The following is a 24,227-nucleotide window of genomic DNA, read 5'->3' on the forward strand; positions in this document are numbered from 1 at the left end:
CTCTCCTAAGTTCACACAGAGAAGTGGGCAAACAGGGTGGTGAGAGCACACATATTCATTCCCAGGTCATCCTGATTAAGCGGGATAGCTTTTTCTGTGCTGTTTTATGGGGAGAGGGTGGAGGGTTGGGTTGGCTTGGTGACACCGTGAGCTATCTCATGGGCCCACCAAGATGTCCTCCTCGATGGATAGCCAGCCAACTTTCATTGCCTATTAGCTGAATACCGTGGTTCTGACATTTAATGGGTCACTTGTGAGCAACAAAAAATGGGGCAGTAAAATTGGAAGTAGGCTGTCCTCCCGATATTTTGTTTTCAGCCTCAAAACAAGGACAGTCCTTGGTTTCTTTGAAAAGTGGATCCACCTAAAACATGAGGCGAGCTGTCTCAGGAATATTCCTCAAGATGGAGTTGATCCCCCTCCACCCTCTTAATGCTGCCTTATCTTTAGATCTAATGTTCTCACAGGGGAGCCATGCCAGTTCCTACCTTGGAATCAACAAGTTCTGACTGCAGTGGGGCTTCTAGGTAAGGAGCTGCTGCCTCCTCGGTGTGGGCAGTGGGAGAGTCAAGGCATGCTAGAGCTGCAAGGAGTTTAGCCTTCATCAACACCAGTGGTTCCCCAAGTGCGAGCTGGGGCCAGCAGCATCACACCACCTGGGAACATGTTCTAGGTACAAAGCCTCAGGTTCCACTCCAGATTTACTGAATCAGAAACGCCGGGGAAGGGGCCCACAATCTGTGTTTTAACAAGTCATCCAGGTGATTCTTACCCACACTAAGAATGATCTGGATCACACTGATCTAGACCAGAGTTTTTCAAACTCAGCACTATTAACATTTTGGGCTGAAAAATTCTTTGTTGTGCATTGTAGGATGTTTAGCAGCATTCCTGGTCTTTCTCCACTAGATGCCAGTAGTACTTACCTTCCAGCTGTGACACCCAAATGTGTCTCCAGACATGACCAAATGTCTCCTATGGGGCAAAATCATCTCTTCTTGAGAACCATGGATCCAGACCCTTGCTTCTCAAAATGTGGTCCATGGTCCAGTAACATCGGCCTCATCTAGACACTTGTTATAAACGAAGACTCTGGGCCTCAGATACTCCACAAGTTCCTCAGATGATGCATCTGCAGTTAGAGATTGACAAGTGCTGATCTAAACCGACTGCTTCATTTGACATATGGGGAGATGGCCTTGCAGAGGGGGCAACTTGCCTAAGGTCATGACTCCTGTCTTCTGAGCCCTGAATGTGCAAGTCTAGGTGCTCACTTATCATGGTTATTTCTGAAGTTAGGAGAACTGCCTGCCTGGATCCTAAGGCTTTTGGGGGAGCCTTGGTGGTAAGGGACCAATAGCAGGGAGCCAGGGCTTTCACACACTCTGGGGAATGGCAGTCTCGGTAGCTGCCAGTATATGCAGTAGTTTGAGGAAACCTGGTTAGATATTTTGCAAACTGTCCCTTAATTGGGATTTGTCTGATGATTGTCTCAGGACTAGTCTGGGATATGAGTTTTGGGGGAAAACCACAGAGGTAAAGTGTCATTTGCGTCTCATCACATCACAGGGTAGATTTTACTTCTTCCCCCCAATAACTGATTAAAAATGCTCAGATGCCTCCACTCCAGGTAACCACCAGCACAGCCACTTTACTCTTGCCCTGGTGAGTGCAAAGTAAATCTTGTGTAGTAAAGTGCTTTAGAACAGTTCCAGCATCTCCTGCCCAGAGTCTCCTATGGCCGATAAAAGCCAGTCAGGCAATATTAGAGCTGAGATCTGACACAAAGTCCCACCTTTCCTTTATTAATGGGGAGTGATAGACACAGCCCTTCTCTAATGAGCAGCCAACTACTCAGCAGTTTTCCTTTTACGGTTCCCATTTTTGATCTTTGCACCACCCTAATTAGTCAGGTTGACAGCAGCCTCCTGGTGAACAAAGCTGGCAGTCACCAATGCCAGCACAAAGGCGGCGAGAATGATATGAAAGCCCCACAAGGAGTAAGGACTCCTCGTGGTCCATCCTGCCCAGGGCTCTTTAGGTCCCTGGATCAGAATCTCGTTCTGGGTGTGACATTAACCACCCAGGGAATTCTCTCCAGGAGGACAGATTGTTGCCATTTGGACGATTTTCCAGATACTCCAACACCTACTCCTTATAACACTTTCCTGCTCACACTCCACGAGACAGACTGACACACACACACACACACACACACACACACACACTTATACACGTCTCCCCTGCTGGTCTGCCAGATTTTACAAAATTTTCTTTGTTTGAAGAAACTGCACTGAGTTAAGATGGTAAAGGTCTCTGTTTAAGTGCAAGTATTGTGAAAACGCAGTGTATTGGTTTTCTATTGCTGCTGTAGCAAACTACCACAAATTTATAGCTCAAAATGACACAAATTTATTATCTTTCAGGCTGGAGGTCAGACATCTGAAATGGGTCTTATGGGTTAAATCAAGGTGTTGGCAGGTTTTCGTTCCTTCTGGAGGCTCAAGGGGAGAATGGAATTCCTTGCTTTTTCCAGCTTGTAGAGGCTGCCTTGTTCCCAGGCTCATGACCCCTACCTCCATCTTCAAGGTGCACTAAGCTTCCCTCTGTTTCCACCGTCACGCCTCCAGTCCAACTCTGGTGCTTCTACCTCCCTCTTAGAAGGACCCTTGTGGTTATCTAGGATAATCTCTCCATCTCAAGATCTTTAACTTTTTTTTTTTTTTTTTGCCATGGAAAGTACCATATTGCTAGGTTCTGGTGATTAGGATGTGGGCAATTTGGAGGGGGTGCCTTGTTTGGTCTACCAAGCCCATCATTTACTCTTCTGCTAAATGCCAATAATAACACTATTTATTATATAAGTATAAACTGTGAGTACTAATGAGATGCTATGTGTCATTTGTTGGGCACAGGCCCTGGCACAGAGTAAACCTTCGGTAACTGTCAACTAACTGTTATTATTGGAATAATATCTTGAGTTACTTTTTATCATTGACCCTTTGGTAATCGTTTCATCAGCCAGTCATTTGGAAAGGCCAGCAGGTGATCAGCAATGGGACAGGTATGGTTTATGCTAGGAGTTGGGGAGAGGGGCTGAGAAGGGTGAGAATAAGGGAGATGTCTAGGGCAGGACAGATCCAAGTGGGGTGCTGTCCATGAGCAGGCCCTGGGCGACACGGGTGGGAAAGTGAGCATGCAGGGCTGTGGACGGGGCACCAAGAGGAGGGAAGTGAAAGAGACCAGCGGAGGGATGCATAATTTTTTTTTTCACATAATTTCATCTATAAATACCTAGGTGTGTATTTCTTATTTTTTTTTCCTTTTTTATAAATTTATTTATTTATCTATTTTTGGCTGTGTTGTGTCTTCGTTGCTGTGCACAGGCTTTCTCCAGTTGCAGTGAGCAGGGGCCTCTCTTGCTGTGCAGCACGGGCTCTAGGTGCACAGGCTTCAGTAGTTGTGGCTCGCGGGCTCCAGAGCGCAGGCCCAGCCGCCGTGGCACATGGGCCCAGTCGCTCGGCGGCATGTGGGATCTTCCCGGACCAGGGCTCGAACCGGTGTCCCCCGTATTGACAGGCGGACTCCCAACTACTGAGCCACCAGGGAAGCCCCAGGAGGCATAATTTACTTAACTAACTCTGATAGTTTTTCTCATCTCCTTGATCCCTTAATTGATGATGGCTTGTCTCAAACGCCCCTGCACCTTGCTCCTCCTCCCCCTATTCTAGCTCCTCACACCTCTGCAGCACCGTGTAAGCCCTGCTCTCTCTTCAAGGTCTGACTCAAGCACTACTTCTTCCAAGAAAGCCTTTACTAATCATTTAGTAATCATGGTCATTTCCTCTTCTCCAAATGCCAGTAGGGCTTAATTCCAAGCCACTGGTGTGGCACCCCCTAGTCTAGTTTTTAACAATCAGATCATAAAACGTTTTGCTGCCCTTCTGTGTTGCCTGCAGTGCGTAGCTCGGTGCTTGGTTTGCAGCTGTCAACGTTTCTAAAGTTGAACTCCTCTCCACCCTCCTCTGCAATTCTACCATCAGCTTGTGATTTCCCTTCCTCTGTTTAAGCCCCTCTCCTTTTCCAATCCCCTAAGCATGAAACCTTTTAGTCTGCATTTTCTGCATCACCCATAACCCAGGGGTAACAAAGTTTTGATGATTCTTAACACAAAGATGATTTGTGTGCTCAGGTTGATTTGGGAAAACACTGGCATAATTAATGGTAAGGACAGTCCTGGGAACCAGGACTCCAGAGCTCCAGTCCCATTTCTACGCTTAAGGAACCACCTCCCATCCTTCGTCTTCATTTTCCTTGTGTGTGAAAGGAGAACATTGGGTCAGATAGTCATAAAGATTCCTTTGAGCTCTTGCAGGCTTCCTTTCTGTGTGTTAAACCCACTTAGTGTTGAGGCCCCATTCTCAGGCCTGTTGACTGCCCTCTTATCCCTGTTGGAGGTGGGAAAGGATGGAGCTGTTTTTCAGACATCTTAAGTTAGACCCTGGTGCTTTCTCTGCAGAAGATGAAGTCACTGATTATGGAGCAGTTTGTTCAGGAGACATTGAAGATAATTAGCAAGAGAAGAGGCAAGGCATCTGGAATGGAGTCTTTCCAATCCCTTAGCATTGATCAGTCAATTCCACGAGCACTACACTGGCTGGCTAGGACTTGGATTGGGAAACTCACTGTCTCCATGGCACTCAGTAGAGTATCGGAAGGAAATAGATATTGGCTTAACTTTACTTGGGAGCTGCTGGAAGCCTGAGAAATGACTGGCATGCTATTTCTTTTTCCTTTTATTTAACATTCATTCATTCAGGAGAACATTGTTGAGTGTCTATGACATATTGTCAGCACCAAAAGTGGCTCTACCACCTTCCCTACCTAATAGAAACTTTTAACACAGTGGAAGAGACAGATGTAGCTGACCAATAGCTGTAATACGAAGCAGAACGTGACACGTAGGAAATTAGGCATCCACTTTGGGGAAGAGGGAAGTGAGCCCTGAGTTGGCCTGAGGTTTGCGCTGCATCCAGAAAGCTGGTGGGCTGCTCAGCGGCACAATGCGGCGAGAGGGTACTTGAGGTGGAGGAGATGACATGCATGCAGTTGCACAAAGGGGATCACGAGGGGCAAGTTCTGAAAATGGACGATGTTTGATTTTGCCTGGATCATTGCATCCTAGACAGTGTGAAATAGGATTAGGAAAAGAGGTCAGGTTCAGTTGTTTGAGACTTGGAAAGATATTGGATTTAATTTGCTGGCAGTGAGGAGACACTGGTTTCTTTTGGGCACAGAGTAGCATGATGTATAGAGTCACACATTAACAAGATATTAACAAAGGAGAAGGCATGTACTCCCATCTTGTTCTTCTGAGATGAAACCAGGAAGCTGTAGAAAAGAGAAAGAAGAATCAAAGGAGCTCACATTCCCCATCGTTCCGTGAAAAGTAAGAACTGGCAATGCCAAGCTCCATGCCACCGTTTCTGAAATCTCTAATGATTCCCAGGGCTGATGGAGTGCAGAGAGGTGTGACAAGAAGCTGTTTTCCTCAAATCACTCAGCTGCCAGGTGCTACATGCATCTGCTTTAGGAAAAACAAGCACATGGAGATCTGTTTGTTACTCAGAGTTCCCTCTAGGTGGCCAGAAACATCCTCTAAAATGGTTAAATAAAAAAAAAAAAAAAAGAGAGAGAGAGAAAGAGAAGTCAGAGAAAGCATTCAAAAGTACTCAGCTGCTTAGCAGCGTATGTGGCTGTTAGAAAAGCTTTCCTTGAAATATGTTCAAGAAGAGAAAAGCCTAATCCTTTCGGTGCCTATCTGCCAAGGGTCTAGTGAAGATTCTGGGGAGTGGGAGTTAAGTAACTTCCACAGTGGTTAAAAGCAAGACAAAATAACAACAATAAAACCAAACCTTGTTTAGCAGTGCATTGTCCTTGAGATTGCAGATGTGCTTATCTGGGTGCAGTTTCCTCATTATCATTTCTGTGTGCTGCTTATCATACGAAAAAAAAATGATGCAAGGACAGAGAAAAACTGAAGACAGGTTGCTCACAATGGGGAAGGACGAAAAGTGACACCTGTCCAGTAAGTCTTGTTCTAGGCACACTATCTTATGTCTCATCACTTCTAGATTCTCCAGGGGCTGCAGATGAACCAACAGAGATGGCTGACACAGGATGCCCTGGTAGATACAGAAAAGAACATGAAGCGTCTGGAGACTTGGAGGACACTGATGAAGGGTGGTTCGTTAACCCTAAAGGACCACAAGGGGGCAGTGAGTTAAAGTTGCTCAGACGAGAAGAGAGAAAGCCGGCATTCACTTAAACTAGTGATTTTTGAAAACTCGGTTGAGGGGATGAAGTTATTATAATTTATCAGAGTTACCTGAAGCTTTTACAAAAACATTTTATTATAGAAACATTGAAACATATACAGAGTAAGCATGTCACCAAAAATGACAGTAGGGAACTGAAAAACTATGTCTCTCCACTAAAGGAATGATTAAACTGACAAAAACTGTCAGAATCAACTTTTTCAGAACTCTGGAATCTCCTAAAAAACTTACAATCATCAGGGGAATGCTTAATGAAGAAAGAAGCTGCTGAAGTTGGGGAAGGGAGCACTATGGTTTTAAGTTACCCACTTACAAATCCCCGCTTCTCAGCTGGACAGCAGCCGTGAGGACGGTGATCTGCATTTCTGCAGAAGCTTTCTGGTTCCAGAGGGAGCAACGTGGACCTTTCTTTCAAAGAGCTGTGCTGTGTGTTTTGACCTGTCTTGTGGTTCCCTGGAAAATAGGCTCAAGGGCTTGCCTTTGTTTCTCCTGCCTTGGAACTTTTTCAGGGTTGAAGTGACTTCCCTGGGTGGTGTTTGTTGAAAGCATGTAAAGGTGAATATACTAGCTGTAGCCACCTGTGGCAAGGGAGAACAGTCAGGGCAAGCAGAGACAGATGGGAAATCCTGAAAGGAAGAGGCTTGGGGAAGGAGATGCAGAATAAAGACTTTGAAAACCTCTCCGTATATACTGGGGCATCTAGAAGGCCACCCACATGCTCATGGCTGGACACATGCTCAGGAAAAACCTGAGAAGACCCTATGCTTCCACCTGTGGCTGACCATTAGGATCCATGCAAGCAGGAAGTGAAGGCTAAGGCAGAACAATAAATGCCTGGCTAAGCACTGAAGGAGCGCCCAACACAGATTCGTTTCCAATGTAGGTTATTACAAGATATTGAATATATAATGCATATACGTGGAATCTAGAAAAATGGTACAGATGAACCGGTTTGCAAGGCAGAAATAGAGACACAGATGTAGAGAACAAACATATGGACACCAAGGGGGGAAAGTGGGTGGTGGGTGGTGGTGGTGGGATGAATTGGGAGATTGGGATTGACATGTATACACTAATATGTATAAAATAGATAACTAATAAGAACCTGCTGTATAAAAATAAACAAATAAAATAAAATTTAAAAAAGATATTGCATATGGTTCCCTAAGTTATACAGTAGGTCCTTGTTGTTTATCTATTTTATATATAGTAGTGTGTATCTGTTAATCCCAAACTCCTAATTTATATACCCTCCCTTTCCCCTTTGGTACCCAAAAGTTTGTTTCTATGTCTGAGTCTATTTCTGTTTCATAAATAAGTTCATTTGTATCCTTTTTTTTTTTAGATTCCACATATAAGAGGTACTATATGATATTTGTCTTTCTCTGTCTGATTTACTTCACTTAATGTGATAATCTCTAGGTCTATCCATGTTGCTACAAATGGCATTATTTCATTCTTTTTATGGCTGAGTAATATTCCATTGTGTATATATGTACCATATCTTCTTTATCCATTCATCTGTTGATGGACATTGAGCAAGGGACTTCTGAATGAGGAACACTTGAAGAAATATTTGGCAGGAGATTTTTAGAAAGGTTTAATCTCTCCAAGCCTTTTTTCTTTTCCTTTTGGCCACACAGCGTGGCTTGTGAGATCTTAGTTCCCCGACCAAGGATTGAACCCACGCCTTTGGCAGTGAAAGTGCGGAGTCCTAACCACTGGACCACCAGGGAATTCCCCCTCCAAGCCTTTTCATATGCCATTCCCTTGTCCTGTATGGCCTTCTCTTATAAGACAGTCTCACAAATTTTTCAAAGCTTAGCTCAGCATTCCCACTAGACCTGATATCCTCCTTTTTGCTCCCAATATGCATTTCTATTATGATACCAAATCATATTAAAACTATGAATGTGTTGGTGCCGTGGAATAGACTTAAAGCTTTTTGAAGTCAGCATCTAGGTCATATTTATCTTGGTATTTTTAGCTTCCAGATTGGTTGAGAAGTGTCTTAGCCTGAGTTTCCTAGGAAACAGAGACTGAAAAAAAACTTATGAGTTCATGCTCTATAAGGGTGCAAGAGTGCAATCCCAGGGAAGTGATAGTGAGGGAGAAAGGGAAATGAGGCAAAGTGGAAGGGAAAGCAAATACAAGGAAGTGTGTTACCAAACTGGCTACAGTTTACCAAAAAGCATAGCTATTGATGCATCAAATAGGAGGTCTCTGGAGAGGTTGTACAGAAATACTGAGTCTGGTAATAGTCTGTTGGGAGGAGGAAGGGAGAAGAATTGATCCGCTATTTTTTCCTATCTTGCTGCTGTGATAGCTTAAATTTCTCCCCCACAGGGCCTTAATTCCTTTGTATTCCTAGGTTGTATTATCTGGCTTCTGTGGGCAGCTGCTGGGGAAGCCTGATCTGATGACATACGTCGTGGCATAGGCCAGTGTCACACCTTCCTTCCTTGCCTGCCTGCAGCAGAAATCTTGTGGGCCAGCCAGTGTGTATGCACGGGAGTTTAGCGGGGCTCAGTGGTTCCCCAGTGTCGGGGGTGGGATGCACGAGGCAGGAGGTATGACATGTGAGATGTGAGGTACATTGCAACATTGTACCTTGAGCAACATGGGAGACTGGAAGCAGCTGTAGCAGTGGGTCCAGTTGGCCATGTAGGTAAAGCACTATAGTGATGTGGCCTTTGCCATGAAGATAGTATTGAAGTTAAATGAATAGTTCTTTAACTATGGCCAAACCCTCCTCTCTGTGGCCTATAAGAATCTGGAAGGTCATCACTAATGTTGAGCCATCCATGGCTAAGCTCACCTCAGGACACATACAAACTGGGTCCTGTGTAATAAATATGAGCTTAGGGGGCATGGTGATGATAGGAAACAGAAACACAGAAAGAAGTGGGGGACTGGGTCCTTCAGAGAGCAAACAATGCAACTGCAGTGTTGGTCCCCTGCCTCTTGCTCATGGATCATGAGTTCCTTGAAGGCTAGGGCCGTTTTCAGATCTTGACACTGAGTGCAGCATCTGGCACATAGTAGGGACTCTACAAAAGAAGTGAGGAGGGGACAAAGTGAGTCTACCTAGGAAAAAGCCCTTCACATCCTACTATGCAGCACCTGAGCAGGGTAAATGACTCCAGTGCAGATGGATACCTGCCACAGTTTCCAGAGCCATGAAAGGAGGGATTGTCCCAGGGCTGGTGGCTGCCTATGCAGAGTTGTGATTTACAGGATTTTATTTTATTGTTTTGTTTTTTTAACATCTTTATTGGAGTATAATTGCTTTACAATGGTGTGTTAGTTTCTGCTTTATAACAAAGTGAATCAGCTATACATATACATATATCCCCATATCTCCTCCCTCTTGTGTCTCCCTCCCACCCTCCCTATCCCACCCCTCTAGGTGGTCACAAAGCACCGAGCTGATCTCCCTGTGCTATGCGGCTGCTTCCCACTAGCTATCTATTTTACATTTGTTAGTGTATATATGTCCATGACACTCTCTCACTTTGTCCCAGCTTACCCTTCCCCCTCCTCATATTCTCAGGTCCATTCTCTAGTAGATCTGAGTCTTTATTCCCGTCTTGCCCCTAGGTTCTTCATGACTTTTTTTTTTTTTTTTTTTTTTTTAGATTCCATATATATGTGTTAGCATATGGTATTTGTTTTTCTCTTTCTGACTTACTTCACTCTGTATGACAGACAGACTCTAGGTCCATCCACCTCACTACAAATAACTCAATTTCATTTCTTTTTATGGCTGAGTAATATTCCATTGTATATATGTACCACATCTTCTTTATCCATTCACCTGTTGATGGACACTTAGGTTGCTTCCATGTCCTGGCTATTGTAAATAGAGCTGCAATGAACATTTTAACCCTGTTTTCAGATGTTCACTCACTGTTTACTGCTCTGCTGCTAATAAACATCTTGTCATAAATGATAAACAGGGCAACTTGGGGGGGACATGGGAGCCATGTTTAAATAGACTTGGTGTTCTGCAGAATACTCAACACTGCCTGTGGATTAGGTGGCCACAAATTTATTTATTTATTTATTTATTTATTTATTTATTTATTTATTTATTATAAATTTATTTATTTATTTATTTTTGGCTGTGTTGGGTCTTTGTTGCTGCGCGCGGGCTTTCTCTAGTTGAGGCGAGCGGGGGCTACTCTTCGTTGCGGTGCACAGGCTTCTCATTGCAGTGGCTTCTCTTGTTGCGGAGCACGGGCTCTAGGCACACGGGCTTCAGTAGTTGTGGCATGTGGGCTCAGTAGTTGTGGCTCATGGGCTCTAGAGCGCAGGCTCAGTAGTTGTGGCTCACGGGCTTAGCTGCTCTGCGGCATGTGGGATCTTCCCGGACCAGGGCTCGAACCCATGTCTCCTGCATTGGCAGGCGGATTCTCAACCGCTGCGCCACCAGGGAAGCACCCCACAAATTTATTTTTTTAATGACTGTCTGTCTCTCTATTGTTTATGGGACTGGAATACAAGAGAGGCAGACTGTAGTTTTGTTGGAAATCTCTGAAAGGAATGGGCTGCCGTGGCTGCAGGGTCTGCAGAGCCTGCAGGGAGCTGTCCAGGGTTCTGAGATGGGGAACAGAGTTAGGTAATGCTGGCCATTTCTTCCCAGGAGGAAATGGGAGGCCTCCTTGAGGGCAGATTTCCTGAGGATCCAGGGCAGGGAAACACTACATTCCTCAGTGCTTGGCTGGAATATGAGTTGAGAAAATTGGGAATAGCTTGGTCCTCATGGTACGGTGACAGGTGCTTCAGGCTATGACAGAGAAACTTCCCTTAGGATTCATGCTTCTGAGACAGGGCTGGTGCCAAGTGCTGTCACCCTGTGGATTCAGTCTTCTGTTGGCACCCTCTTGGCCCTTCTTCCCTCCTTTTCCTCCCCTCCTCATGTCCTCTCCATCTGCCCCTCTCCTTTCTACCATATCCAAGCTTCATACCTGTTCCATGATGGAGGGCTGAGATGGGAGAAGGGCCAGCTTGCAGCAGCCGCTTGCAGGTGGGTTTTGTGTTGTTCATGGTGGAAGGAAAGAAAACATCCAAAGGAAAATGAAAAGCTTCAAGGAGTCTGACAACTAGGAAGAGGCCAGTTTGGACTTACAAACTGTGGGTTCAGGCAGATATGAGGCAGCTGCTGAACTGCCTGTTGCCCATGACACATTACATCACATTTCAAGAGTAACAAGGAAAATGTAGGGATGTCAGTTCCATCTGTCTTGGAGAGTCCATAGGCTTCAATTTTTTGAATTGAGGATTTATTGAAAATGGAAGGAGTTATGCTTTATTCTGATATCATCTGGAATGGAAAGAGAAAGTTCCATAGTCCTGGCAGGAACTTGGAGCTTCAGATATCAGAGTTCCTTGGCTTGGGACAAGTCTTGGCAACCCTCAATGCGGGGTTGAGCCTCCTTTGCATCTGAAGAGACAAGCCAAGTTGTGCAGTCATACCTCAAAAGCCTGGCCTCTTCCTTCAAGTCACCTTATGCAACAACACATGACTTCTGGGCAGAGGGTCAGCACACTTCCAGAGGTGTAGGCCAAGGTGCTAGCCTCTTCTAGCATAAGGGAAAGTGACTGTGGCAGCAGCTTGGAGGAAGCAGGAGAAACTCCAAAGACCCACCCCTCCCACAGTTAAAATATTGTTCACACAATTCAAGCGATTGTAGATTCATCTGGGCGAAAAACGTTCTTCTTTTAAAATTTAAATATTCCCTGGAAGGGCTAAGACTCACACTTAAATGCAAAATTCCTCAGCATTATTTGTGCTGAGTAGCTGAGGCTCTGGGGCCTCTTCCCAGTTGGAATGGCCCACGGGATGCAGGGAAGGAGGCAGCTGCCAGCCATCCTTTCTCTGGCGCTAGGACTTCTGAGATGCTGGTGAGCTTTAGCTTCTACCTTGATCCCAGAGCAGGGCTGAAATTTCCACAGCTCTGGGACCTCAGGAAAGAGGAAGTGCTGGAAGCTTCTGAGTTATCTTTTTGTTTTGGCAACATGGTGTAAGAACACAGACTTTGTAATCACAAAATTATGTTCAAATCTCAGCTTAATAGCTAGGAAGATTACTTATCTTCACCTATCAAAAGAGAAGAAAGGTGTCACCCCTAATGTGTTGTGGGATTTGCTGAGATAAATTATCAGAAGCACATGGCACCTAGGCTCATGCCAAGGGTTACATTCTCAGCAGGAAAATAAATCATACTCTCTATCAATAATGATAATTTTCTGCTCTCCAAATGCATGCTTCTTATTATGTTTCATGTCTCATTGAATTGTCTAGAACTTTATAAACAACATAATAAACCATAATAGAAATGGTGGGCATCTTTGTTTTGGGCCTCTAGTATTTTACACACAAATATGATGCCAGCTGAAAATAGTATCTCTGTATCATGTTGAGAAACAACTCATCTAGTCTCACATCTTAAAATGTTGTTTATTTGAAGTGTATTCAAATTTTATTAAATGTTCTTTTCACACCTATTGAAATAATCATATGCTTTTGTCATATGTAACTTGTGATACAGTATATTCATAGATTTCTTAGTATTGGACTATCCTTATATTTATGAGATAAACTGCTTCAACATTGGAGATGATTTTTTAGTGTACAGAGTCCCACTCATAATAGTTTAACTTGTCCTTCTGCCTCCACTCTTTCCCTCCAAATGACATATAGCAGCCAGAATTATCTTTCTAAAGCATAAATCAGATCATGTCACTCTGCTGCTTAAATACCTCCAATGACTTGCCATTGTAATGGGAATAAAATAAAACTCCTTATCATGACCCGTAAGACCTTTTATTATCTGACACCCACCTAGCTCTCTCTCCATGTTCCTCCTGGTTCCCTAGATCCAGCAGCATTGGTTTTGAACACACCAGCCTTATTCTGTCACTGGGCAATGTTCTTCCCCCAGGTCTTTTTTGAGCTACCTCTTTCTCGTCATTCATAATCCAACTTGAATGTCACCTTCTCAGGAAGCCTCTACCCGTGCTTTCTAGTTAGGCAGCTTCACAATACCTCTACATCCCATTATCCTATTTACTTTCTTCTTAGAATTTACTGGTGCCTGAAATTACCTTATTACATTTCTTTGTTTATGTGCCTATTGTCTGTTTCCTTCCACTAAAATGTGTGTGTCTTGAGGGTGACAATTTCTGGTTTATACTGGCCACTGCTCATAAGAACTGCTGCCTGGTAAATAATTGTGCTCAGTAAATAGACTCACAAATGAAAATGGCCTATGACATTCTTCACCTTTTTATTTTTGGTCCTTTGTCATCTTCCAATAACTTCAAAGCCTTAACTGGATTTTTTCTCATCCTTTTCTTTGTCTGGGATCACCTTACATAGCACAGGACCTTGGAGTGGAATGGGGTCTTATAGACTATTTAATTCTCTGACTAATTCAGTGCAGGAAGTCTTTTGTCCCATCCTGGAAGATGACCATCCAACCTCTTTAGATCCTTATAGGAACTGATATGAGTATGGAATTGCTGTACATCCAGTCTTACTTTTCAGGGGGAAAAATGATTGCAATGGGGAGGCCTGATGACCTTTTAAGACCAACGATGGGAAGATATGAGGTGAGGGTCTGTTTTCAAACAAGAAAGGTGGATGTCTGATTTGAGTGATCTCTTATCTTCTATAAAAGTTTTTGAGCCATGGGAGGAGGCACTGGTCATTGGTATCCAACACTCCTAGGACCTGAGTGACTGTGGCAAGTGCCCTATTGTATTTTCTTAGCTTAGTTTGGGGATTCTAACACATAGATATATAATTCTCTTTTCTCTTCTTTCTTTCCTGAATTTATTACATCTTTTCCCCTTTATCTCAAAAGCATTTTATTATTTATGTGTGGCCCTTATGACCCTTTAGGGTCCTGAGGACATTGGAAAAGAAGTAGACTAAAAAAAAAATCATGCAAGTGACTACCTAACTCTGCAAAGGCATTTCCCACTTGGTGGTGTAATTACTGTTGATGTCTCTTTTTGTTTTTCCTCTTGACTGTGAGCCCCTGGGTGAGGGATGGTGTCTTACTTGTTTTTGGATGCTCAGGGCTATTTTAGTATCTGTCACAGAGCAGGGGCTGGAATCATATTGGTTAAAGGGACCCACATTGTTTGATCACCAGTGGTATCATGGGTATGTGTGTCGCACCCCAGAAAAAACATAGGATCCCCTGCTGGTCAGACTCATGTCTGAACCCTGAAGCTGTTACCTACTGCTTGTGTGATCTTGTGCTTGTTGCTTTAGTATTTTCTGAACTTTAGTTTCTTTTTTTTTTTCCATGTAAAATGAAATCATAAAACCTACACCTACAGGCTTATAGTGGGGATTAACCAAAAAAAGTTTTGCAAAGTGCTTGCACTTAGTAGGTGCTCTGTGATCAGTAGTCATTAATATTAATATTTCCTGTTCTCCCAGACCTCCGAACAGGGCTCAGTTTATTTATCCTGGCTAATTATCATCAGCAAGGAGGCTTCCCTATCCCCTCATCAGTCATAATTACTCCAGTGAAGTCATCTGCAGGGAACAGAGCTGCCATCTGCTCAGAGGCCTCCCAGGCTGGGCTCCTCTCCTCCTTCTGGAGCCCAGGAGCAGATGTGGGAGGCTGAGCAGGCAAGACTTCCATTGCTGCTGTTAGCAGCAGAAATTCTGGAATCCTTGCTAACAGCTCAAATCAAAAAGCTAGAGCAGCTGTATGTTTCCCTGGGGACTGCAGGGCTTTATATGTGTGGGAAACCCCTTTTTTTGGTTCTTTCCTCTACTCCCCATCAACTCAAAAAAAAATTGCTGGAATTTTCTGTCAATGGTGGTAGTATAGAAAAGGGGATTGCTGTGTGGGTGTGTGAACTTCTGTAGGATGAGGACACCCAGGGCAGGGGAGAGAAGGAGGTAAGGATGGTGGTGAAGGGTGGGACCCAGCAAAATCGTCTTCCATCTTTGGTCTCCAGGAGATGCATGGTGTAGAAAGAACAGCAAACAGGGGGTCAGGAGGTCTGGGATGGGGAACCAGCATTCTTGCTAAGGGTCTGGGACTATGGACAGTCACTTCACATCCTTGGGACTCAGTGTCCTCATATATGTGATGAGGGGTTGGCCTAAATGACTTCCAAGATTGATTTAGATCTGAAGGCCAATGATTCTCTTTCTGTATTTCTGGGTCTCCCTCTCCCCATTATCCCAACAGTGGGAGGTGTGCCTGATCTTATGGCCCACTCCCTGGATTGGCTCCTGGTTATGGAATCATCTATGAGATGTTGCATGATGAAGGCTTACATTGCTACATAAAACTATTTTAGTTTTCCTATGGTTCTTTCCTGGACAGATATAATATTTTCAAACATAAATGATAGAATTTCTAGTGTTGGAATTTGAGGTACTATACAGGGAGTGGGGGAGTCTCTGTGTGTGTGTGCGTGAGAGAGAGAGAGAGAGAAAGAGGGAGGGAGGAAGAGAGAGAGAACCAACCAGGGCTGGTGGGGCATTGTGAGGAAGAAGAAGCCTTGCTGGCCATGCCTTAGGTCTCACTATGGCCACTATGTTAGGGCACCTGTGAGTGTCCATGTGTGGCCTTACTGAGGCTGTCTTGTAGAACAATGGCTGTCACTTACTGAGTGCCTGTTGTGTAGCAGGCATTGTCCAGGCTTGTCTCTAACCCTCATAAAAAACCCTGCAACTGGGAATTACAGTATTTATCAGTTACAGTTTCAGCTATTCTCAAGCAACCTGGAGGTCCGTGGTGTGTAGCAATCTGCAGTGCTGCAGAGGCTGAATCTGTGTTGTGCTGGAGGCTAGGTGCAGAGGGAACTACTTGGTTGGGGAACTGCTCAGTGCCTGTGCCTCAACCCATCAGAAGTCATAACTCATGAAATAACAGCTTAGTGTCTTGGTGAAAAATGGCCTCTAGAAGAAAGCAACAACTAGTGTTGAGGATGGAGGTGAAAAGAAAATGAAGAGGGTTAAGAAAGTGGGCTAGAAGATAGAATTTTAAGATAAAGACTGGGAGGCTGAATTTAGTAGTGGCTCAGATTTATAATGTGACTGAGAGAGCTCATCATATGTTCTATATAGAATAAGACAAAAGGACTCATGAAAACTGGCTTAGGGAGTGTTCTAGCCTGTGCAAATAATGGTCATGGGGTATGATGTATAAGGCACTCAAAGTGCAGGTTAAATGGAGTGTGGGTCACAAAGACCAATGAGACCCCAAGCCCTGTTCTCAAGGAATTCACAGTCTATCTAGCAGGGACACAGACAATAAGTGACCAAAGATTCTAGAAAATTGTAAGGGAAATACCCACGAATGGAATACTAAAAGAACTATTGGAATTCACGGTACGACTCATTTCTAACTCAGGCCATCAAGGAAGACCTCTCGGGAGAGAGAGTTACTAAACTGGATTTTATAAGGCTGATAGGACTTAGATGGGAGAGTGGCATTTCAGGCCAGAAGACTAGCATGAGAAAAGGTCTGCTTGTCAGATGGTGCTGGATATGGCTGGAAGATGGTAAATAGACTAAGAGTATAGATTCATGTAAGTATTATGAAACAAAAGCTTAGAAGAGTAGGTACTCTGATGTATGGAAAGGCCTTGAAGGCCAGCCTAAGGAGTCTGGATGGGCTATTATCCTGCAGGAAAAACCAGACTGAAATCTCAGAGGCTTAAATCAACAAAGCTTAATTTTAACTGATGCTGTAAGTCCATCTCAGGTCAGCAAGGAACCTGTTCCCTGTCCTCCTCAATCCGGGCTCATATTGATGGAGTTTCCACCATGTAGAACATTGTAATTTGCTATGGTAGGAGGAAGAGGATATGGAAATTTGCACACCAGTACTTAAAGGCTTCCACCAAAAAATAACATGTCACTTTCACTTACATTTTGTTGGTCAAGATAAGTCATACGGTCATGGGGAGGGGAGGGAAGGACAATGCCACTCTGGACCTGGAAAGAAGAGAGCAGGGATACTGGTGAAAAGAGCACTTGACTGCTGCAATTACGGAGAATGTGCAGAGCGCTTGTAAGCTTTTGTGCAGGAGAGTGACGTGACGCTTTCAACTCCTGAGTGCCCACTTCACATGCCCATTTATTGCCCATATCACACTGAAATGGTCTGCTCCATGTTCATTTCCCAGGGACCAGGCCTTATTCATCTTGTCCCTCAGTGGCCCACAGATTGGATGCTCAAGTGAGATTTGTTATATACACCAATGAGTTTATTTTTTGAAAGATGGAATGGAGAGAGGGGAGATTGGAGCCTGGGGATGTCAGTTATTGTATTTGTCCCTGTTAACTTTAAAGAAAGAAAGACACTTTCCTCAGAGTTGTTTCTGCCTTTTTATTGGGAAACATTTTGTCAGTCCTAGTGTACATGACCATCTGTGTTAACAATTAGACATTAAGGAAAATACTTACCTCCTGGAAGCAGAAGAGAGCTGTTTGCTCCTCTCGTCAGGCTCTTCCTTGAGAGGTCTACGCCCAGTTTCCCTTTGAGTGAAACATCTGGGGACTGCTCCGGTCTGGTTTGGTGTGTCTGGAATGCTGACCTTTTTGCTAGTCCCTGGTCTAATGGGCACATGAGTCTGGTAGCTTCTGGCTCCAGAGAGATTGATGTGGGCAGCTCTGGCAGTGACAACTCAGGAGATCCAAGTGACTTTTGAAAACTGCATTGCTGCTGACAGCCCCAAGCTTGATTAAATTGTGACTGGATTAGAGGGCCCTGATGCAATTAGCCGCTTCCCTTCCTTCCCCACCCAGGGCAGGCAGAGGCTGCCATGCAAGGCCAGATGGAGGCAGGGGTATAAATCCCTTCTCTGGCTCATGTGGAAGGTAATTTGGTTTCAGTCGAGGCATTTGTCCTGATTGGACTGCCTGTGTCACCGTCTGTGTTACCGTCTGCTTCTTGGCAGCCTGAATAGCAATCTAACGGCTCTGCTTGGCCACAGAGAAGCTTTGGTTAAGGGCAAAGGTGGGGGCAATGCAGTCTGGGGTCAGGAGTGCAGGCCAGGGGAGGAGGTGATGAAGGGGGGAGATGGTAGGGAAAGGATGGTAGGGTAAGGAGCGTTGAAGAAAGCCTAGCTCATTCCAGATGGGTTGTGGCAGCAGCCTCTGGACCCAAGATATCTGAACCATGTGTGCTAGGCACAGAACCTGAAGATGTTAAAGGTGTGTGGAGGAGGAGAAAAGATAACATATTTGGGTAGGATTGCAAATAGTAGAAACCACATACCCTGGCAGTAAGGGACTCAGTTCTAGTCTTACCTTTGCTTCTTACTAGCTGCACATCCCTGGCATGTGTTTCCTTCATCTATAAGACAAGACAGTTGGACTCGATGAGCTATAAAGTCCTTTCCAGGGCCAGTATTCTGTGAATCTGTTTGGAAAGTATTGCTTAAGCCTGTAATTCCCTATTTAAAAAATATACACACACATTTCTGGAATCAGTTTGTTGGTCAAAATCCCTAATTTGGGTTAAAGCTCAATTTCTCCATTTGTAAAGTGGGGATAAAAATAGAATCTACTTCATAGAGTTGTTGATAAATTTAAATTAGGTGATACTTAGAAAGTGCTCAGCATGGTACCTGATCTATAGTGATGCTCAAATGTAGTAGATATTGGTGTTGTTATTATTACTGTTGTGTGATTTTCCATCTGTATACATCCATTGATCGTATGGCTAGTGAGAAAATATGCATTGAATTCTTACTGAGCATGTGCAGTTGTGTCCAGTACCCTGGTGGCACTGGGGGAATGCAATATGTAAAAGTTACCCTGTTCTTGTTGGGCAGATGAGATAAAAAATCTGAAGCACTTAAATAGCATCAAGAGGCAGTATATACTCAATGACTAGGGTCAGTAATGTAGAAGCTCAGAGAAGTGTTGGAGAATTTGGAGAGGGCTTCATGGAAGAAGTGAGACTTGAAATATAAGCAGACTGGTGGGGTGTATACAGTGGACATTTCAGGCAAGGGGGAGAGCAATGAGGGGAATGGAGTCAACATGGTGTGTGGGACATAGTTCTTTGCATCCCATATGTATAGGAAGAGTCTTCTTTCATTCCTGTTGATGGGTGATGTATACTAGTCAAGGCTGCTAACCCCATGCTTGCTCCTAACCTTGCAGGGGTCTGAGGATGTGTGCGTGTGAGCATATTTGTGGCCTTGTGTATCACTGTTTTAGAATCAGACAAAAATAAGATGACTCCCTTCCAAAGGTCAAATCTTATTTAATCCTTTAACAACAATAAGAAGTTTCAGGAATCTGAGAGATTGTTAGAAGGTTCTCACTGCTCTTTTATTCCTTTTCCAATTTAGCATTGAACAATTATCAGACATCTGCACTTTGTCCAGGCTTCTGTTGAAGGTGGAATTTTCAGATGTGTGAACAGTCCCAGACTTTGGAGGCAGATCCAGAGGAGTTGCTCACAGCTCACAGTCAAGCCTTGTGAGCACCGCCAAGACCTGGGAGTTGTGGTGGAGATGGTGAGAGTGGGAAGGGGTGTCGTGAGGCCTTTTATTACCTTCCCTGGAGCAGAAATCATGGACCTGTCGTGACATCAAATTTTAACTCTGTTGCCTCCTTTGGGATGCTGATAGAAGCATAAAGATCAAGCCAGCCTGGTTTCTAAATAAAGAGGCTTTAAATGTCATTGTTACATTTGCTTCATCTTCCAAAGTGTCTATTCAGAAAGGCCCCCCACCCCGCCCCGATCCTGGTGTAATGTACTTAAGAACAATAGACCGTCACAACCATCTTAAATTCCATCTGCTTATGATAGAAAGGGCAAAAAAAAGTTTTTTTGGTGGTATTGGAGGTTGTCAGGATTTTCCTCAAGCGCCTGCCACTTTTCAGGTTCCAGCCAGTGAGAGTAGGAGGCAAGGGTTGTTCAGTGCCAGGTGTCAGGCTGTGTGTGGACTCTGTGTTAGGTACTGAGAGTGGATGGATCTCAAGAGGGTCTTGACTGGCCCTGAAACCCGAGTGGAGCTGGTGGTGGGGCTGGGAATGGGCTGGGAGTGGAGGTGCTGCTGGCAGGTGATTCAACAATGGTCTCAGTACAACCTCCACTTAGGAGATTTTAATTCCCTTATAATCATCAAGCATTGAATATGCTAATATGTTTATTCATTCAACTTCCAGCTAATATTTTTTCAGGACGTACTATGTGCTGGGCACCCTGCTAAACACTGGATCCATCTAAACATGGCAGGTCTGGTTCCTGCCCCTCATGGAGCTCACATTTTAGTAGGGGAGACAGAGAGTAAATGAGTAAATGGAAAAATAAACAAGATTCTTAAAGATTGTTATAGCTCCACAAAGGAAATAAGTGGAGTGCTGTGATATAGAGGAAGGGGGATAGTGTTTCATACCTTTCCCCTCAACTACTTGTAGCTCCTTCTTCCTCACCCCCAGGTGATCATAGTGCCTTAGACTACACTGAGAAAACAGAAGCTGTCAGATATGAACCCCTTCATCTTCCTACAACTAGACCTAAAAATGTAAATACATTTTCTTCCCTCAGCTTAGCCATATAGGATGCATCTCTTTTCCCATTAAAAGCCAATATTTCCACTGTTCTCTGGATCCCATCTCCTCTTGTTCTCTGAGGGATTGCATCTCTTTGATGATTCATTTTCTCTCCAGCATCAGCAGCCTCCCCCTCTCTGTTGAATCATTCCTATACTATACAGGAACACGGATAATTCCAAATCTAAAAAAACTTTTCCAATGACCTCACTTTTCTATGTAGGTACTATTCTATCTCTCTGCTTCATTTCATACCCAACCTTTATGAACAGGTCTCATATACTTCGCTGCTTCTTCTTCTCCCACTCAATTCCACCGCTCACCACACTTCTTTAAATGAACTCTTGTCAAGGTCATGGCTTCTGTTCCCGCCGCCCTTGACCTCTCAGCATACTGAAATCACTCTTGAAACCCTTTCCCCTCTTGGATCTGGTAACACCACTCTCTCCTCTTTTCCTCTTACTTGTCCCCTGCATCTCTGTTTGATGACTCTTTCTGCTCTACCTGACCTCTAAAGGCAAATGGACCTTAAGACATGCCTTATGTCCTTCAATCTTTCTCTAAATTCTTTCCCTAAGTAATTTCATCCAATTTCATGAATTTAAAAAGACATCTCTATGCTAATGATGACCATATTGATCTCCCCAGCTCAGAATTCTACTTAAAACTACAGAATTGCCCTACTTCTGAAATTTACCATGCCAAATGGGACACTTAACTTCTCCTTCACCCACCTTACTGATCCAGGCATCTCCATCTCATTTAACACCATCATCTACCCAATGACTCAATTCAAAACCAGAAGTTATCCTTGGCTCCTCCCATATCCTCTCTCTCTAAAATAAATCTTGAAAATATCTGTTTCTTTTCAGTTTTACTGCCATGTCTTAGTCCAGGAAACCATTATTTCGCTACTGGACTGCTGCAAACCACCTCTTAATGGGTCTCCCCAATTCCAGTCTTGCCATTCTTCAATCATTAAAACACACTAAACAGTATCTTGACCCCAGTTTCCAAATACTCTAAGGATTTTGCAACACTTTATTTCCAATCTTTGCCCATCAATTTATACATTATCCATGTTCATTTTCTAGTCCTAAACTTTTTAATCCCACAAATAAAACAATTATTATTATTTTATTTACACAGTGTTTGAATTTATCTACATATTTATGGTTTCCTTTGCTCTCCATTCTTTCTTGCATCTCAGGTCATCTTTCTGGATCTTTTTCTCTTTTTTTTTGAAGTATGTCAATTAGAGAAGTTTCGTGGTAGTAAACTCTCAGTTTCTATTTGTCTGTAAATGTTATTCTTTTACCATCTTTAAACATAATTTTGCTGAGTATATCCTCTTTTTTTTTTAACGTTTTTATTGGAGTATAATTGCTTTACAATGGTGTGTTAGTTTCTGCTTTATAACGAAGTGAATCAGTTATACATAAACATATATCCCCGTATCTCTTCCCTCTTGTGTCTCGCTCCCTCCCACCCTCCCTACCCCACCCTTCTAGCTGGTCACAAAGCACCGAGCTGATCTCTCTGTGCTATGCGACTGCTTCCCACTAGTTATCTATTTTACATTTGGTAGTGTATATATGTCCATATATACACTACCACTCTCTCACTTTGTCCCAGCTTACCATTCCCCCTCCCTGTGTCCTCAAGTCCATTCTCTAGTAGGTCTGAGTCTTTATTCCCATCTTGCCCCTAGGTTCTTCATGATTTTTTTTTTTTTTAGATTCCTTATATATGTGTTAGCATACGGTATTTGTTTTTTCTCTTTCTGACTTACTTCACTCTGTATGACAGACTCTAGGTTCATTCACCTCACTACAAATAACTCAATTTCGTTCCTTTTTATGGCTGAATAATATTCCATTGTATATATGTGCCACATCTTCTTTATCCATTCACCTGCTGATGGACACTTAGGTTGCTTCCATGTCCTGGCTATTGTAAATAGAGCTGCAATGAACATTGTGGTACATGACTCTTTTTGAATTATGGTTTTCTCAAGGTATATGCCAAGTAGTGGGATTGCTGGGTCATATGGTAGTTCTATTTTTAGTTTTTTAAGGAACCTCCATACTGTTCTCCATAGTGGCTGTATCAATTTACATTCCCACCAACAGTGTATGAGGGTTCCCTTTTCTCCACACCCTCTTCCTGCTGGGTATATCCTCTTAATTGTTAGTTATTTTCTCTCAACGTACTTAAGTTGTAACTCCACTGTTTTTAATTTTGATTTTTGCCATGGAGAAGTCAGCTGTCTTTCTAATGGCTATGCCTTTGTAAGTAAACTGCCATTGTTGTCAGGCTGTTTTCAAAATCTTGTCTTTGTCTTTTGTGTTATGCAGTTTTACTACTATACTAAGTGTGGATTTTCTTTTATTTTTCATATCTGGGATGTTTTTACTTCCTTCATTTTGGGACCTATACTTTTTATTAGTCCTATCAAATTTGTGGAGTCTTGAATATTGTCTCTCTTGCCTTCTCCTTGTTCTCTCCTTCTGAGATTCCAATTATATACATGTTAGACTTTCTCACTCTATTCTCAATGCCTGCAAACCCCTCCTTTGTATTTTCTTCCTCCTGATTTCTCTTTGGTATATTCTGACAATTCTTTGGATATCTTCTAGTTCACTGATTCTCTCCTAAATTGCATCTTAACTGCTGTTTAGCCTGTCCATTGAGATTTTAATTTTATATTTTTCATTTTTTAATGGTTCCATTTGTTTTTACTCCAAACTTATTTCTTCTTTCCTAATAGCTTCTTGAGTTCTCGTCTTTGTAATTGCATCTTTTATTTCTTTAAACACATTATACATAACTATTTAAAAAATATATTCTCACATCCTTGGGATTCCTGGGGATCTAAATCTACTGATTCTTGTTTCAGCTTATTCTCACTCATAGTGGCCTCTCATGCATTTAATACTTAAAAAAAAAAAAGTGAGCTCATTGCTTGATCTTAGTTTGTAGGAGTTCTTGAGGCCCAATATGGGAAGCTTCCTTCAGAGATGGTTTGCTTTTGTTTTTATCAGCCAGTGAGCAGCAATTGCCCTGAAACAGGACGACTAAAGCACATCTAAATGGCTTTGACTCAGGTCAAGAGTCTTCAGCTCAGCTTTCCCACCTAGTTATGTCCCCAAATGTCAAAATATCCTGAATAATCTTGATATAAGCCAGTCAGGCTTTTCTTTTCTGGTTGCCTAACAGTCCAGGCCAGTTCCTTGTCACCCACCTAGTTCCCCCACTCTGAATCCTTCCTTCAGCCCTGGCCTCCCACCTCAGCAACCTTAGTTCTCAGCCATTCCAGATGAAGATCA

This window comes from Eschrichtius robustus, chromosome 3 (assembly GCF_028021215.1).
Source record: "Eschrichtius robustus isolate mEscRob2 chromosome 3, mEscRob2.pri, whole genome shotgun sequence".
NCBI lineage: Eukaryota > Metazoa > Chordata > Mammalia > Artiodactyla > Eschrichtiidae > Eschrichtius > Eschrichtius robustus.